General features: G+C 39.9%; 1 pseudogene; it reads left to right on the top strand.

Annotated features, from left to right (window-relative positions):
• Positions 1–2,261: 2,261 nt before the first annotated feature.
• On the top strand, positions 2,262–9,396 carry LOC147420708 (ras-related protein RABA1f-like; annotated as a pseudogene).
• Positions 9,397–10,366: the final 970 nt, after the last annotated feature.

Here is a 10,366-nt window from a genome sequence, read left to right as displayed (position 1 = left end):
ACAAGTTGTTGGAGGCAGGTATTATATATCCAGTAAAAGAGACTGAGTGGGTTTCCCCTATTGTCATTACACCCAAGAAGAATGGGAAATGAAGGGTTTGTGTAGATTATAAGCCATTAAATGCTGCTACCAAGCAGAACCATTACCCTTTGCCGTTTTTCAGGATGAGATTTTTAACCAAGTTGCAGGACATGAGCGGTATTCTAAGGATGGTTTTATTGGTTACTTTCAGATTGGTATTGTGTTAGAGGATCAACACTAAAGACTACATTCATCTCACCATGGGGGTGCTTTGCCTATCTACAGATGCCTTTTGGACTGGTAAATGCATATGCGACATTTCAAGATTGGATGAATAGGGTATTTGGGCCATATTTGGGTAAGTTTATCACAGTTTTTATGGATGATATTGGTTGCTTTAGTTCTCTGGCGGAGCACTTGTCCAAGTTAAAATTGTGTTTCCAAAGACTAGATGAAGAAGGGGGGCAATTGAACCCAAAGAATTGCAAGTTGGCACACCCGCGGGCTCATCTTTTGGGCCATGTAGTCTTGCAAAATGGTATTGAAGCGGATCCTGACAAAGTGAAGGCTTTAGTTTTGATGGAGCCTCCCACCAATGCAAAGTTTTGGCTTCTTTTGTGCACAGACTAAGGTATTTGGCTAGGTTCTTTTGGATGCTCTCCCAATATGTGTTCCCCCTGCAAAAGTTGAGCCAGCAGGTTCATAGTTTTCAATGGACTGAAGATGCACAGGTAGCCTTTGACAAAGTGAAAGAGATATTGTGTCAGCTGCCTATGGTGTGCCCTCCTAACAATGAGGATGCTTTTTATGTGGCCATGACGGTGGGTACGGTTGCTATAGGTGCCGTGTTGATGTAGAAGGTAGGTAAGTGCTACAAACCTAACATGATTTTGGTCAACGTTGAAGACACATGGCTCCATTCTTTCACAACTTGTACAAAACCATTATCAAGTGCACCTCTCCCACACCCACTCAAAGTAATAATGAGAATCCACTCTATAAAGACATAAAGGCAAGGCTCATAGGATGATGTAAACTCACAAATTTTAAAACCTTGTTCGGTGAGAGCATTGCAAGTAAAGCACAATATCAAAAATGTCAAATTCAAGCATTGTTTTTCATCTACATGTCTTCGTTGGTGAGAGCATTGAAAACAACGTACATTATCAAAGTTGCACATCAGCATTGTATTTTCATAAAGGGATACAATGACTAATACATAAGTCAAGGGTGAGAGATAAAGAAAGCTATAGACTATATGCCATGGTTCTAAAATTGGTTTCAATACGTTTCTTTATATATAGCTTTTTGCCCTATTAATGGTAAAGGCTTTAGGTTTTGGTTAGCTTTATGATGGTTTAGAATGGTGATCCTTTAAATCCTTGTCGGTATCTTTGATGCTATATTTGAACTTAGAAAAACCACTGTTACACTCATTCCTTCAACATCTCTCTCTCTCTCTCTCTCTCTCTCTCTCTCTCACACACACACACACACACACACACACACACACACACACACACGTGTGTGCACACTTAGATGGATATATATTTAAACACTTTCATTGTTTCCTATTACTCATTTACTGAAGTTATAAAAGGTAGGTCATCTTAAATAATTTAACAATTCTACACACACACACACACACACACACACACACACACACACACACGTACGTACGTACGCGCACTTAGATGGATATATATTCAAACACTTTCATTGTTTCCTATTACTCATTTAGTGAAGTTATAAAAGGTAGGTCATATTAAATGATCTAACATTTCCTATACTTGTTGAAACTTGTTGCCATAGATAGCATCGCAATTGCCGGTGGCAAAAGTCCTACTTGTTCTTATTTATATTCTCTTGATCAATGTGAAAGGTAATCATAGTAGTTACAAAGTGATAGTAAATCACAAATAGGTAGCACACCACACCACTTCATGAGCCATATAGCCAACATTAATCTTTTTTTTAGTCTCCTATATGTTTTCAATTTTGTGTAAATGATGTAATAGGACTTATTTTTCAAAGTTTAAAGCAATAACTTTTTGATTGGAGCAGAATTGCGTGTTTTAAAGGTTTTCCCATTTTAGGAGTTCATTTTGATTATTCTCCTTCAAAGTTTATGTCCTTCGTAAGAGTTCTTATAGTAACCTCTTGTGTATAAATAACGACATATAAGATCATATTCTCTATGTAACACGGTGATAGCATATGCCATCTCCAAGTAATAGCATATGAGTGATTATAAAGTAAAATTTCAAACAACAATGTGATGCACAACTACAACAAATGCAAGGACAAATTATGTAGTCAAATTCCTCCTTCTGGGTGCTTAATTAAAAATAAGCATGTAGAGTAGCATCTTAGCACGGGACCAAAGGCAATAGGTCCAAATGGGAGATGGTCTAGCAAAGAGAAATGTCAGCTAATGGAGCTTAAAAGACCTTAAGATTAGCTTCATTAAATACCTCCTAAGGTTAATCTTAAAGGTCCTTAGACCCAAGACATTAGAGTATGTTAGACCTTAGACAAACTAATCCTGTGCTTGAGGTGCTTGTCGTACTTGATCTAACTAAGATGGTTGAGGTGCTTGTCGTGCATGAGCTGACTAAGGTGCTTGAGTTGCTTGTCGTGCTTGAGTTGACTAAGGTGCTTGAGGTGCTTGTCATGCTTTATGACTAAGGTCCTTGAGGGGCTTCATGACTAAGGTGCTTAAGAGATGAGTTGTTCCAAAGTCAACAACATCCCTACACAAGGGGGGGCAAGCCCTACAAGGAGGGGCATGAGAGAGAATACACACACACACTCACTCAAGGCAAGCCCAAGACCTAAGAGGCAACAAGGACATATGACAAGCACCTACACATGCTGCCCTCATGTAGTGCCTAAAGCCTATTGGTTGACCTCTAAAGAATCCATTGAGAATTTAGTTTATTTAATTAATTGTTTAAGCATTTTTCAAGCCCTCTCTCTCAAAGGGGAAAGGAGGACACTTGTTTAAATGCTACCATGGTTGCTTGATATGTATAATGCATGTGATTGGCTAGTCTAGAGGAGGTCCAATCAACTTCAAGCTTGAGCTAGGAAGAGGGTTCGTTCCAAGCAAGGAGGGGGGTAGCATGACCATATACTTTCTCTCTCACACTCACACACACTCTCATTCTCACTTAGTGAAAGTGCAAGAACTTCATCTCCTTCTCCAAGCTTGAGAAGTTGAGAGCCTACACAAACACCCTTGGCTATGGAATGCAAATCCAACCAAGAGACATGCTTCAATGATATGCTTGCCATCTTCTTCATCTCTATTACTATGCAACTATGCTATGCTAAGATCTATGAGTAATAGTATGAGAGTACACTACCTCTTTCTTGTAAGTTACTTCTTCTTCCTCTTCCCTAACTCACTCCCTGCTAGCTCTCTCCACCTTTGAATGTGTTTGAGGTCTTGGGACTGAGGCCGGAAACAAGTTAATTCTTTCATTAAATTAAGTTACTTGCATAATTGTGATGCACGAAGCTCTCTATCTTCATTGCACCATCAAGGTCTCAAGGAACACAACGTTTGTATTGTACCAAGTCTCTCTTTATGGGAGAAGCTATAATACAAAAGGCTTTTGGAGGGGAGATCGGATCCACATAAATCCGATCCTCAACTGTTGTCAAGTTCTCTAACCCTCTCTCTTGTAAAGTATTGTTCATGCCAAGTTTATTAAGTATAATGGTTATGTTGCTACCTCTAATCAAATTCTCCCTCTATTTTCTCAAAGTATCCTCATAAAAATTCTCACTACAGTTCTCTAAATTCTGTTATTCTCAATGTTCATAGTCCTTTTTTGTTACATTGGTATTAGATCTATTGGTTTCTCTTTTCTGTTTAAGAAGAGAGGTCCTTAAGTTGTCCATGAAAGGTTGGACATGTTCATTGCAAGAGGGTAAGTGGGATAGGGATCTATTATCTTGGTTGAAAAGGACTTAGTTCGAGGTACACCGTTGGGAACTATAGACTTAATATTGGAGTCTTTCAAGGTGCCCCTAGGATAACATCCTCAACAGTCTCTAAAACACGAATGTGTCTGCTTCAGAGCTAATTTTCAAAGGTAAAGAAGAGTAGCAACTAAGGTTTTTAAGGGTACCAAAGCACATAGTAGCATATACATAAGTTTAGTTAGCATGGATGACAATAATAAAGAGAGTAGAATGAATATTGACAACTTCGATTTTACACATGAAGGTGCTACTAGATGATGCCCCAAAATGTTTGTGAACTATCTTGTTACTAGGTTGAAACAAGCTATAAGTTACCCAACAACTTTGTGCTTATGGGATTTCCAAGAAGAGAGAGAGCTTACAAAGCCTCTTGTTGAGACTTCCAAAAGAAGACTCTCTCCGATAAGAGAAGAGGAGGAATCCAATGAAAATAATAAAGAGAGTAGAATAAATATTGACAACTTTTATTTTGCACGTGAAGGTGCTACTGATGATGCTCCAATGTTTGTGAACTATTTTGTTACTAGGTTGCAACAAGCTATAAGTTACCCAACAACTTCGTGCTTATGGGATTTCCCTACCTCTCCAAGAAGAGAGAGAGCTTATGAAGCCTCTCCTTGAGACTTCCAAAAGAAGACTCTCTCCAATAAGAGAAGAGGAGGAATCCAATGAATGAGAAATAAGTGAATCTCCATATTCCTCTGAAGATGTGGCTCCATGAAGATGGTGGTCTTGACGATACCCAACTCCTCCCAAGAGGAAAAGATTATCCTATAGTCCTTGTCATAAAATCTAACATCTAACCAACCCAAATGATTTACTGATATTAAACTAATCATTTAATGTGGGAGAATAAATGGGAACAAGGGCTAGAATATAGACATGTGCTTATGGATCTATCTCAACATGGGGCCAAAGTTAATGGGCCCAAATAAGAGATGATATGTCAAAGAGCAATGCTAGCTATAATGGAGCTTGAAAGACCTTAGGTTTAGCTTCATCAAAGACCTAAGCGGCCCAAGCTTGAGGTGCTTGCCGTGCTTGTTGACTAAGGTGCTTGAGGTGCTTGTTGTGCTTGCTGACTAAGGTGCTTGAGGTGCTTAATGAATAAGGTGCTAAGGTGCTCTATGACTAAGGTGCTTGAGGTGTTCACAAAGTCAAAATGATTCCTACTCAAGGTGCTTGTTGTGCTTGCTGACTAAGGTGCTTGAGGTGCTTAATGAATAAGGTGCTAAGGTGCTCTATGACTAAGGTGCTTGAGGTGCTTGAGGGGCTTGAGGTGTTCACAAAGTCAAAATGATTCCTACTCAAGGGGGAGAAAGCCCTCATTGTAAGAGCTAGAGAGAGAACACACACATCCTCACACAAGGCAAACTTGGTTTAAAGAAGCAACTAGGACACTTGTCAAGTTCCTCTTCATGTTGCCCTGATTGTGTGCCTAAATCCTATTGGTTGGTCTCTCAAGGGTCCAATGATAATTTGGTTAATTAAATTAATTGTTTATACATTTATCCAGTTCTCTCTCGTAAAGGGGAAAGGGGGACACTTGTCCCAAGGGTAGCATGATTTCTTGATATGCACTCTGCATGTGATTGGCCAGGCTTGAAGGGGTCGAATGAGCTTTCATCATGAGCTAAGAGAAGGGGTCAGCCAAAGCAAGGAGAGGGCTAGCTTGGGGGGTATTCTCTCTCTCTCTCTCTCTCTCTCTCTCTCTCTCTCTCTCTCTCTCTCTCTCTCTCATTTTGTGAAGTGCAAAGTACAAGAGCTTCATCTCCTTCTCCAAGCTTGTTGAGAATTTGAGAGCCTACACCAACACTCTTGGCTATGGAATGCAAATCCAACCAAGAGCCATGATCCAATGCTTAAGCTTTCCATCTTCTCCATCTTCATTACTATGCTATTATGTATGCTAAGGAAGAAGAGTGATGATAAGCGAGGAACTATTTCTTTCTCCTATGAATGTTCCTTCTTCCTCTTCCCTACCATCATTCCCCACTAGCTCTCTCCACCTTTGAAGATGTTTGAGGCCTTGGGACTGAGGCCAAGGATGGTTAATGCTTTTACAAAGTCTATGTTATGCTCGTGATGCATGAGGCTTTCCATCTTCATTGCACCACCTAGGTCACAAGGAACACAAAGATTGTATTGTACCAAGTCTCTCTTGATGGGAGAATCTACAATACAAAAGCCTATTGGAGGGGGGACCGGCTCCATATAGATCCGGTCCTCAACTATTGTCAAGTTTTCTAAAATCTCTCTCTTGCAAAAGTATTTTTCATGCCAAGTTAATTAAGTATTATGGTTATGTTGATACTGCTAATTAAGTTGGGGATTTCTAATCACCGAGCAAAAAAAATCGAGCGAAGACAAATTCGAGCAAATTGATACAATAGCAACAACGGTGAAAGAAAAAAATTATGTCATGCACATTACTTTCACTACACATATCTAACACTCAATCGACAAAAAATGAGATTTTAGAACCAATATGAAAATTGAATACCCGAGGCACAAGCAATCTCTTCATATTTGAAACATATACAATTCAATTCCATGTGGCGCACCTCCTCTCAAAAATGCTAAAAGAAAAAAATAATGTCAACAATGGTGAAAGAAAAAAATTATGTCATGCACATTACTTTCACTACACAAATCTAACACTCAATCGAAAAAAAAATGAGATTTTAGAACGAATATAAAAATTGAATACCCGAGGCACAAGCAATCTCTTTATACTTGAAACATATACAATTCAATTCCATGTCTCATACCTCCTCCAAAAAATAAGTTGTGAAAATTTTGGCAAGCTCCATTTTACTAATTACCAAAAGTTCAAGTCAAAACTTCTTGTTTCACCTAAGTTCGTTGGCAGCTTGTGTAGCATTGGCTTCTAAGCTGCCTCTTAATTCTCCGAGCCCTCCTAATTGCAAATTTAAGCATAAAGTAAAGCTTGAAGAGGTGCCTTTTGCAGGACCTCCAAATTGGTGCTTTATCTGATCATTTTGCTTTTGGAGCCACTTTCCTTGAGACAATTTCTTGCCTAACGAGTCTATTATGAGATCAATAGACAAAAATGATACGACTAGAGCCGACCAAAGCCAAATGCAAGTTCTTCTATAGAGGAAAGGCCCAAGTCTGAGTTTGATTTGCCTGCTGGATACAGAGATAAAGTCATGAAGCAACAATTCCTTAAAACTTCTATATTGTGAGTGCTCAACAATTCACTATTAAAAACACCCAAAGCCATGGCACAACTAGAGAATAATCTAATCCTAGGATATCCATGCAAGATTGAAAGAATCTTTTAGTCCTAGCTCAGAGAATGGTGATTTACAACTTCCAAAGCCTGCCATATCTTTTGCAGCAATAGAAACAAGAGCAACCATCACAGGAACAGAGGTACAAAAGAACTGTTTCTTCTACATGCCAACGTCTGTGGCTACAATCCAATGTCCTTCCAATCTGTCACAGTATTGTCGTCTATAACACTTAGGATAAATATGAACATCATTAGCGCTATGGGGTATACCATGTTGGAATGAATCGAGAGTGTTGGTTCGAATCTTGACTTATGTTGAATAGAGTTCGTGCTCATTCATAGCCTGCCCTAGTTTGGATCTCGAGTTGTGTTAAACAGAGTTCGTGCTCATTTGTAGCCTATGTTCAAACATGTTTGGTGGAACGAAATGCTGATTGGTTAATCTACTAAAGTAGGTTGTCCCCGCGGCTACATGGCAGGCTCTCAAGGATCCCATATCCTTGAGAGTCTGATATTTAGCAAGAGCCAGATTGTGTGGTCGTGATCCTATGGGCAGGAAGCAGTAAATGGGCAAAACGCAGCAATTGTAGGTGCGAGTGAGAAAAGCGACAACAAAAATAAATTATTCACAAAAGCTTGGAATCCAACTCATTTTGACAAATCCTATTTTTTTCAAGGGAAAATTATCATAGTACCTCAAAGTACCCCTCATATTTTAGAAATTCTCAAAATACCCTTGTTTCTATTTTGGTTGGATTCTTCAATATTTTCTAATCTTTATTCCTTTTTGACAATTGAGATCCATTTTTGAGTGCTTAGCATGGAGTTTGTCACAGATTACCTCACAAAAGGGCAATTATGTTCAAACAATAATGAAGTAATTCGTCTCCAGAGCCTACATAACCAACTCAAATTCTAGTTTTAGCATGTTATATTGATAGACAATCAGTGTTCTTATGAAAAGCTTCAAAAAAAAATTATCTTTGGAAAAATTTAATCTCATAACCGGGCGTATTTTGGGAATTTTGAAAAATTTAAAGGACATTTTGGAAATTTAGGACAAGAGATCGGGGGAACTTTTGAAATTTGAGGGCAAATTAAAGGAGCATTTTGGTAATTTTCCCTTTCACTGGTTTGCTACTCCAACCAGTCCACGCCGGCGCGGAATGGTTGCAGTAGCAGACCAAGGAGCTACTGGAGCGTGCGGTCCCCTTCAGCTGGCGGCCGAGATCACCTCCTCCAGTCAGTTCGATTGTAGTCACAGAAGAAAAAATCTACTTTGAAGCCAGAAAAGCGTGTGCGGGGAGAGCCCCTGCATGTGCTCCTTCCCCCCTTCTCAAGATGCTTCACCTCCCTCCCCACTACACCATCTGCTCGGCTTCATTGAGAGAGAGAGAGAGAGAGAGAGAGAGAGAGAGAGAGAGAGAGAGAGAGAGAGAGAGAATGGCTTGTTCTTAGGTCCTAGCAGACTCCCACTTTGAGTGTGGCGATAGCCTACAGACCTGATGGACGACTATATATGATTACCTCTTCAAGGTGGTTCTAACAGGTCACTCCGGTGTAGGCAAGTCCAACCTACTATTGCGCTTCTCTCACAATGAGTTCGCCCTAGAGTTTAGGTCCACCATCGATGTCGAGTTTGCTACCCGCACCATCAATGTCGATGGCAAGACCATCAAAGCACATATTTGGAATACTGCCAGCCAAGAAAGATAATGAGCAATCACCAATGCATATTACCGGGGTGCAATGGGTGCTTTGCTCGTGTATGACATAGCTAGACATATGAATTTTGAGAACTCAGGGAGCACAGAGACTCAAATGTTGTGATAATGCTTGTGGGAAACAAATCCGATCTGCGACACTTGAGGGCAGTTTCAACAGAGGATAGCCAGTCTTTTGCAGAGAGTGAGTGTTTATTCTTTATGGAGACCTCTGCCTTGGAAGCAACAAATGTTGAAAATGCATTCACGCAAGTCCTTATGCAGATTTACAGGGTGGCTAGCGAAAAGGCACTTGACATAGGCGAAGACCTTGCTGCTGTACCAAGACAAGGGCAAACGATTAGTTATACAAGTAATGAGTCGACGATACCTAAGAAAGGTGGGTGTTGTTCAGCATAATGGTGAAGGCCACCATAAAGGCTTTATGATAGAATAGGAAGTTTTGCTTCAAAACTAGCCTTTGGAGCTGGCCATGCTTGGAAGTAATTTCAGCATGTTCTAGATATTGTTTTTGTTGGTTGGAAAATTTAGTATGCTGCTGATATAGAGTTTTCTATAGCAAGCAACTTCTTTGTGCTAGATGGCTTGTAGACTTTTGTATTTTGGTCCTGGTAGATTACTTAAGGTTTGGTTACAAAGAGAGAGAGAGAGAGAGAGAGAGAGAGAGAGAGAGAGAGAGAGAGAGATGGTTCTGTGGTTTTTAATAGAAAGCCTTCATTTTGGTGAGAGATGTCGGCACTTTCAGCTTCACGCTGGACATAGAGCTTAAAGGTACGATCCAGATCGCAGGCTCTTGAGACTGCTTAAAATACACTGAACCCTGGTTTTTTTCTAACACTGCTTAGGCCCTTGGTTGGGGTTGATCAATTTTTACTCTGAGACACCATTTTACACTTTGATAAATGGCTACCTATAGGAGAGTGAATGCTAGAGGCCTACGCTAATGGTACAAACCACTATAGAACATTACATTGTATGCACTTGGGAGTCATGTTTGATAGGTTGAAAAAGTGCACTTTGAGGAATCCCGAAGACTACGGATGGAAATGTATTCCAAGTGGATAATAGAGGTGAAAAGTGCTAGAACAACATATGCTAGGTGCCCTTGGCTTGTCGCAAGCACCGATGTGGAATGATTTCGTCGCACTTGCGACAAGCTGGGGGCATTTATTTGTTCCATGATTGAAATTGGTTCCAAGTTTGGTTCCATGGGATTTGAGTTTGGTTGTGGGGTTAGTTTGCAACAATGGAAAACCCTCTTGTACTTCTGCAATTTTCTCTTAGTAATAAAGAATGTTTAAAGGGACTTGCTCGATTATTTCATTGCTCAAAAATACCCGCTCGCCAATTTTTATAACCCATTAAGTTC

The sequence above is a fragment of the Adiantum capillus-veneris genome, chromosome 28 (genome assembly GCF_014529385.1).
Source record: "Adiantum capillus-veneris isolate H3 chromosome 28, ASM1452938v2, whole genome shotgun sequence".
Taxonomy (NCBI): domain Eukaryota; kingdom Viridiplantae; phylum Streptophyta; class Polypodiopsida; order Polypodiales; family Pteridaceae; genus Adiantum; species Adiantum capillus-veneris.
The sequence above is the reverse complement of the archived record's forward strand: the minus strand, read 5'-3'. Positions and strand labels throughout refer to the sequence as shown.